Source organism: Callorhinus ursinus, unplaced genomic scaffold (assembly GCF_003265705.2).
Source record: "Callorhinus ursinus isolate GAN/ISIS: 27379988/994484 unplaced genomic scaffold, GSC_fseal_2.0 scaffold38, whole genome shotgun sequence".
Lineage (NCBI taxonomy): Eukaryota > Metazoa > Chordata > Mammalia > Carnivora > Otariidae > Callorhinus > Callorhinus ursinus.
The window spans coordinates 11504742-11513286 of record NW_027397100.1 but is presented as its reverse complement, the minus strand read 5'-3'; the positions used below and the strand labels follow the sequence as shown (position 1 = coordinate 11513286).

Sequence of the window (8545 nt, the reverse complement as noted above, 5' to 3'; positions counted from 1 at the left end):
GGTCCCGGGGTCCTGGGATGGAGCCCCGCATCGGGCTCCCTGCTCCACGGGAAGCCTGCTTCTCCCTCTCCCGCTCCCCCTGCTTGTGTTCCCTCTCTTGCTGTGTCTCTCTCTGTCAAATAAATAAATAACATCTTTTAATAAAAAAAAGAAAAAAGGTTTTATCCATTTATTTGAGAGAGAGAGAGGACAAGTGGTGGGGAGGGGCAGAGGGAAAGAGAGACAGACCCCCCACTGAGCCGGGAGCCCAACGTGGGGCTCAACCCCAGGACCCTGAGATCATGACCCGAGCTGAAGGCAGACGCTCAACTGACTGAGCCATCCAGGTGCTCCTTTTAACTATTCTTTAAAAAAAATTTTTTTCTAGCTTTATGGAGATATAATTGACAAAGAACGTTGTGTAAGTTTAAAGTATACAGGGGCACCTGGGTAGCTCAATTGGTTAAATGTCTGCCTTCGACTCAGGTCATGAGCCAGCCCCCTGGTCGGGCTCCCTGCTCAGCGAGGAGCCTGCTTCTCCCTCTCCCTCTGCCTGCCGCCCCCCCCGCTGCTTGTGCTCTCTCTCTCTGTCAAATAAATAAAATCTTTAAAAAAACAAAATGTACAATGTGATGATTTGACAATCATACGTATTGTGAAAAGATGAACACAATAAGGTTAGTTAACTGTATAGCCATCATTCACCTCACTTAATTATCAGTAATTTTTTTCTTGCGGTGGTAATGGTGGTGATGAGAACCTTTAAGATCTACTCTCTTAGCAACTTTCAGGTATACAATACAGAGTTGTTAACTACATTAGATCCCAGAACTTACTCATCTTATAACTGGAAGTTTATGCCCTCTGACCAACATCTCCCCATTTCCCCTACCTCCCAGCCCCTGGCAACCACCATTCTACTCTGTTTCTATGAGTTTGGCTTTTTGACATTCCACATACAAGCAAGACATGCCTTTCTCTGTCTGACTTATTTCACTTATAATGCCCTTGAGTCCATCGATGTTGTCCCCAATGGCAGGATTTTCTTCGCTTTTTTTTTTTTTAAAGATTTATTTATTTTAGAGAGAGAGGGGTGCCTGGGTGGCTCAGTTGGTTAAGCATCTGCCTTCAGCTCGGGCCATGCTCCCAGGGTCCTGGGATCGAGCCCCGCGTCAGGCTCCCTGCTCAGAGGGGAACCTGCTTCTCCCTCTGCCTGCTGCTCCCCCTGTTTGTGCGCTCTCTCTCTGTCAAATAGATAAAATCTTTAAAAAAAAGAAAAAAAAACAGAGAGAGAGCGTGTGCACATGTGAATGAGGGGAGGGGCAGAGGGAGAAAGAGAAAGAGAATCCGAAGCAGGCTCCACGCCCAGCACAGAGCCTGGTGCGGGGCTCCATCTCACAACCCTGAGAGCATGACCTGAGCGGAAACCAAGAGTCAGACACCTAACTGACTGAGCCACTCAGGCGTCCCAGGATTTCCTTCTTTTTATGACTGAATAATATTCCATTGTGTGGGAAAAAGTGGCGTATTTTTTCTTTATCCATTCATCCATCGATGTATACTCAGGTGTTTCCATGTCTTGGCCATTTTTTGCTATCACCTTTTATGATCCAGCCTTGGAATTTATATCGGCATCACTTCCACCATACTGTTATTTGAAGCAGTCACAAAGACCTAGTCAAATTCAAGAGAAGGGGCCATAGATTCTACCATTTGATTGGAGAGTGACAAGGTTCTAGAAGAGCATGAGGGATGGGAGATATTGATGTGATCATTTTTGAAAAAGTATACTCTACTACACCAAATAAGGAGGTGGGGAGCTCTGGAGTCAGATGCCTGGGTTAGAATCCCGGCAGTACCCTTCATGACTCTGAGTCTCGTTTCCTCATCTATAAAATGAGACTAATAATAGCACCTGTTCCGTGTGATTGCTCTGAGGATTGAATGAGTCAAGGTCCCAAAGAGCAGGGTAACTGGCACATGGCCAGTGTTCAGTCAATATCACTGTTGTTGGGATAGGTCATCATGCTAAGCTCTGACGAGTGTGAGTCACCATACCAGGCCATTGCCTGTTTGTATATGTGTGAGGAAGCCTGGAGTTATGTTCAAGAATGTGTGTGCACGTGGATCCATACACACATGCCCAGAGGAGCTGAATGAGTGAGTATATGTGTCAGGATGAGCACTTATCCAGGTGGGAATCTTGAGTGGAGGCCTGCCCATGCAGGACAGCACATGCAGGACCATGGGTAAGTAAGAGCATGTGAGACAGGGGAGTGAGAATGACTGAAGGTGAGTGTATGTCCACAGCTGTGCACAGTTACTACTGGCTGTGGGTAGATTGAGCCATGAAGGTCCATGAGAGTGTGGGATATGGCCAAGCGTATGTGTTAGATTTTGTGTGTGTATGTGCATGAGTATGTGTGTTTTCTGAAACATATCTGTCCATGCTTGATGCGGAAAAAATGAGAAGATGTAGAAACAAAGAATGCTTTTAAACCTTCCCAGCATGTTTGAATCAAATGAACCCTTGGGAACTGTGGCCAGCTGGAAAGACAAGGCAAGCCAGGTGGAGTGCTGTGGAGAAAGGCTTTTCTGAGGTTCCTAATCACACTTGGGCTGAGAACCAGGGGCCCTATTAGGGCCAACAGCTTCCCACAGAGAGTTGCCTCTTCATCTTGGATGACAGCTCCACATCTGGGCCCTCCTCCTCCTCATTCCCATCGCTATTAGTAGGTAATTTGTTCATTCGTTCAAATTTTTTTTTAGTCAACTAGTTTATTCCTTTTTTTTAAGCTTTAATTTTAATTCCAGTTAGTTAACATACAAATGTATGGGGCACTTCATGAATTTGCCTGTCACAGGGGCCACGCTAATCTCCTCTGTATTATTCCAATTTTAGTCTATGTGCTGTCGAAGTGAGCTATTGATTCAAATATTTATTGAATACCTACCATGGACCAGGAACTATGCTAGAGGCTGGGGATAAAGCCCCTGTCCTAGAGGAGCTAATGTTTTAGTTGGAGGGGGTATTATATACACAAACACATATATCATGGACAAAACATCACATCAAGTGGTGGTGAGTGCCATGAAGAAAAATGAGAGGGTCTCCTGACTTGAGAGATGGGAGATACTCTAGAGAGGAGGTCAGGGAGGCCTGTCTGAGGAACAGAGAACTGAGTGTTGAGGGGAAGACATATATTTTGGGCAAAGGGAGCAGCAAGCACCAAGACCTTAGGTGAGAATATGCCTGGCACATTCCAGAAGTGACGAGGACACCGTTGAGGCTGCAGTGAAATGAACTAGGGGCACAGGAGAGGAAACTGGGTCAGTCATAAAGCTGCCAGGAGATGGAGAACCGTGAGCTTCAGCAGGGGAGGCCGACTCTCCTTTTCCTTTGCCTTTTCCACCAACCTCACGTGTTCCTTTGCTGTGGCTGCACCAACTTATTGTGGACTGGTGGTATAAAACAACTGAAATTTTTCTTGCAGAGTGATGGAGACCAGAGTCCAAAATCAAGGTGTCAACAGGGCCATACTTGCTCTGAAGGCTCTAAGGGAGAATCCTTTCTTGCCTCTTCCAACTTCTGGTGGCTCTGAGAGTTCAGCGGTTTATGGCCACTTCCCTCCAATCTCTATCTCTGTCTTCCCATGGCCCCCTCTTGTCCCTCTGTCTCTTCCCTCTTCTTGTCTCTTCTGAGGATGCTTATCTTGGATTGAGGATTTAGGGCCCATCCAGATAAACTCATCTCAAGATCCTTAACTGAATTGCACCTGCAATTCTGGTTCTAGAGTTAGGACACAGGTATATCTTTTGAGGGGCCACTGTCAACCCACTGCACTTCATTTTTCTAGGATCTAAGGCAGACCAAGGAGGGCCTCTGTGGGTTTGTTTCCACCTTTATAGAAGGGACAATGGCATGGATTCCTGGGGTTGTCAAGAGGGAAAGATGAAGTCATGAATAAAAAGGTGCCCCACATATGTTGGTGCTCAATATTGAACTGTTATTATTGGGGGATGTCCCCATGAAATTAGTCACTTTATCAAGTTTCTTGAGCTTCTACTGAGTGCGGTGCCTCTATTAGGCACCATGGGAGTCGAAAAGGAAGGGGCAGGCCCAACATCAGATCCCCCTCCTGACTCTGCTCTGGTTGGCAAAGAGTACCTGCCACCCTCACCCTTTGTGATGGTTAATTTTATGTGTCAACTTGATTGGGCCACAGGGTGTCCAAATTAAACATTATTTCTGGGTGTCTCTGTGTGTTTCCAGATGAGAGTAGCATTTGAATCAGTGGTCTCAGTAAAGTAGATTGTCTTCCTCAATGTGGGTGGGCATCACCCAATCCATTGAGGGCCTGAATAGAACAAAAGGTGGAGGATGGGAGGATTTGTTCCCTTCCTGACTACTTGTTTGAGCTGGGACATTGGTCTTCTCCTGCTCTTGGACTGAATTACACCACTAGGTTTCCTGGGTCTCCAGCTTGAGGATGGCAGATCATGAGACTCCATCTCTGTAATCATGTGAGCCAATTCCTCAAAGTAAACTACTCTTTTTTTTTTTAACATGGATGAATCTCAGATACTAAACTGAGTGAAAGAAGCCAAACAAAAAAGAGTACATGCTGGATAATTCCAGTTGTATGAAGTTCAAGAACAAGCAAAACTAAAGTATGTTTATAGAAATTAGGACAGTTGTTACTTTGGCAGGGGGACTGGGGAATCTAACTGGGAAGGGACATGAAGGAGCCACCTAGGGATCTGAAAATAGTCTGGGTAGAGGTTACATGGTTTTAACAAAAGTAAAAATGCATGAAGCTGGACGCTTAGGACAGGTGCATTTTATTTACTTAACTGTACATATGCTATATCTCAATCACAACATTGATAAGTCTGCCAGTACCAAATGTTTGACGACAATGAGGAGTACCAGGACTTCTCATGCTTTGTTCGTAGGGGAGAAGTAAATACACACAACCTCTCTGCGGAGCCAATTAGCAATAACTTGCAAAGTTGAAGCTGTGCATGCCCACCAATTCTGTTCACAAGTCTATACCCGAGAGAATATCACACATGTGCATGAGAAGACATGCACAACACTGTTCATTGCATCACTGTTTGTAAATGTGAAATATTGGAAGCAACCTGAAGGTCCATCAACAGGATAATAAGATGTGGTGTACTCATGTAATGTAATTATACGTGCCAGGTGGGTTAGAGAGAAGAGGTAGAGAATCATGGGTAGTAGGGCTAGAAGGGCCTCAAAGATCAAGTCCATGCTCTATTTTAGACATAATGATACTGAGGCCCAGAGAGGCTGACTGATTTGTCCAGGGTCACACAGCACATTAATGAACAAGTCAGGGGAGGCCTAGGTTTTCATATTCCCAACCCAGTACTCATCCCTAGGGATAGAAAAGAAAATTAGTTATAATCCCTGTTCGGGGAGCTTCCTTGGGGGCAGGAGGCAGTTTCACACGTGGGGATGGTAAGCACAATCATGTTTTGGGTGTAGGGACACTCTGCCCACAGAGATGTCCTATGGCCAGCTCAACATCCAGCTGCCCCATCAAAAATCTTGGGACATCTTCACCATTCTCTGAGACCAGGCCAGGATTGCTCAGGGACCTTCAGCAGGTGCTGCCACCAAAGGGAGTTGGGGCAGAATGAAGATATGGATGCCAGGCTCTTCCCATCAGGATCTAAACTCAATTTTCATCCACGCCTGCCCTGCCTGTAGCACTCCCCCACTCAGCCATTCCATCACTCCTTGGTGCTTCAGGCTTCCCTATCCCTGGTCCCACCCACATAGGTCCTTGTTTTAGATGTTTCCTCTGTGGCCTCAGAACCTCTTTTTCTATACAAAGCACACTTCTTGACCTTCCCAGAATGTTTCCTTTCAGGGCCACTGTACTAGAGTAAAAGGGGCACCCTGACTTGAGGTTGACTTTACTTGGAGGAAGGATACTTTGTAAAATTTGTCCAGAGAGATATCCTGATCTTCACAGAGGTCCTTATAGCAGCCTTATTTCCACTCCTGAGCCTTCAGAAAGGGTACCACATCCCCTTAGGTCCTCTCAAGCAGAGGGCTCTCATTTCCTGTCAACTCCATGCGTCTCAGAACCTTCTCCATTCCCTAGTGTTCCTTGCACATCGTTGCTTCAGTTGAACTGTCTGAGCCTCTCTTTCCTCAGGTGCGGAGTGGAGATAGTCAAATATTGCCAAAGAATGCTCTTGTTTGCAAGTAATAGGAAACCAGACCAATGGTAGGTTAGGGGACTTTGTCTTACAGGAAGTCTCAACACAGGGGGCTGTTTGGGTTTTTTCACTGGCTTAATGATGTCATGGCCAGGGTCTCTGTGATTTTGTTGGCGTTTTCCTCCTGTTGTGGCCTCATGGAATATGTTGTTCCATGGATGACATCATGTCCATGTGCCAGGTAGAAGAAGAAAGTAAAGGAATGAAGGATGAGCAACCTGAGTCTGTTCTTGGAAAGCCAAGGTGTTCCCAGAAGTTTTACCCAGTGGGCAGTCTCTGCTGTCTCATTTGCCAGAACTTTACACAGTGCCCCCCTTACCTAGAAGGTAGCTAGAGAGGAGGATATTGATGAGGTCAGTCACTGGCCAACAGTATCCACACACACACACACATCTACCTCTTGGGGGTGATATGAGGATTACAAGAGCATAATGCAACCAGAATAGCTAAAATGTTAAAAGGCTGACAATATCAAGTGTTGATGAGAATGTGGAGCAACTAGAACTCCCATACGTTATTGGTAAGAGAATAAATTGGTACAACCCCTTTGGAAACTATTTGGCAATACATACTAAAGCTAAATCTACATTTCCCTTATGATTCAGCAACACCCCTAGGTCTGTATGTCCAAGAGGAGTAAATAAATATGTCCAAAAGGCATATGCATGAGTGTTCACGGCAGCCTTCCTCTCTGAAAACAACCCTGATGCCCGTCAACAGCAAAACAGATCAATTGTGGACTATTCGTACAATGGGACACTGCATAACAAAGTGGGGGGGAGAAGAAGAGGAGAGGGAAAACTTCATATACACAACAGCATGGCTTGTCCAAAGTCATGCTGCAAAGGTGGGATTCAAGCCCAGGTATGGTGACTCCAAATCCTGTGCTTCTTAGAGGAAACAGGATCTCCAACTGGTGGGAAGGCAAATTAGAAAAGCCTTCTTGAGGGAGGTTTGGCAGTATCATTATTAAAAATGTAATGGCCTTTGACTCAGCAAATTCACCATCACAACCTGCCCTAGGAAATATATCTTTGTGGAAAGAAGCATGTGCAAGGATGTTCACTTTAGCATTGTTTGTCATGGGGGAAAATAGGAAACGATCCAAATACCCACCAATAGGGTACTGAGGTGCACTGTTGCATTTGGAAAGGCTCTTAGAAGTGCAGAAGAGAAGTGTGGACTCTCAGTTCAAATCCTGTTTCATTCACTTGGTAATATACTTACCTCTCTAGGCCTCACTTTCTTCACATTTATTTATTTATTTATTTTTATTTTTATTTTTTTTAAAGTAAGCTCTACGCCCATGGTGGGACTTGAACTCACAACCTTGAAATCAAGAATCACAGGCTCTACCAACGGAACTGGCCAGGTGCTCCACTTTTTTCACCTTTAAAATGGAAAGAATGCTAGTGATCAAAGGCTGTCAGGTTGAAATCAGATATGCCCATGAAGCCCAAAGGGAGGATGGGGCCTGGTCCCTTGGAGGCACTTGGGTGTATTTTCACAGCATACACAGTATGAGATCCTGGGCAGTAGTTAAAAAGAACTAGGTTTTGGGGCGCCTGGGTGGCTCAGTTGCTTAAGCGACTGCCTTTGACTCAGGTCATGATCCTGGAGTCCTGGGATCGAGTCCTGCATCCGGCTCCCTGCTCAGCGGGGAGTCTGCTTCTCCCTCTGACCCTCCCCCCTCTCATGTGCTCGCTCTCTCTCTCTCTCTCTCTCTCTCTCTCTCTCTCGCCGCGCGCACGCAAATAAATAAATACATAAAATCTTTTTAAAAAAAGAACTAGGTTTTGGGGGGAGGGGGCGCCTGGGTGGCTCAGTCGGTTAAGCTCTTGATCTCAGCTCATGTCTTGATCTCAGCTCAGGTCTTGATCTCAGGGTCAGGAGTTCAAGCCGCCATTGGGTGGAGCCTACTTTAAAAAAAGAAAACAAGAGCTAGGAGGTGTGCCTGGCAGGTTCAGTTGAAGAACATGTGACTCTTGATCTCGGGGTCATGAGTTCAAGCCCCATGTTGTGTATAGAGATTACGTAAGTAAATATTTAAAAAAAATTTTTTTTAAATAAAAAGAACTAGGAAATCTCCATGTACTTGTATAGAAAAGTAATCTCTAAGTCGTAGGGTGAAGTAAGAAAAGCTAGTTGCAGAACAACATTTCTAGATGCTCTTCCCCCTTGGAAAAGCAAGCGTATATTTTCCTATGTTATGCCACAGATCCATAAAAAACAAGATCTAGCAGGATATGGACCACATGTATGACAGTGGGGAAAGGCAGAATTACACCTGGGCTCTGTCACTTACTAG

General features: G+C 45.3%; 1 pseudogene; it reads right to left on the bottom strand.

The window, feature by feature from the left end:
- Positions 1-2806: 2806 nt before the first annotated feature.
- LOC112827947 (U6 spliceosomal RNA) lies at positions 2807-2903 on the bottom strand (annotated as a pseudogene).
- Positions 2904-8545: the final 5642 nt, after the last annotated feature.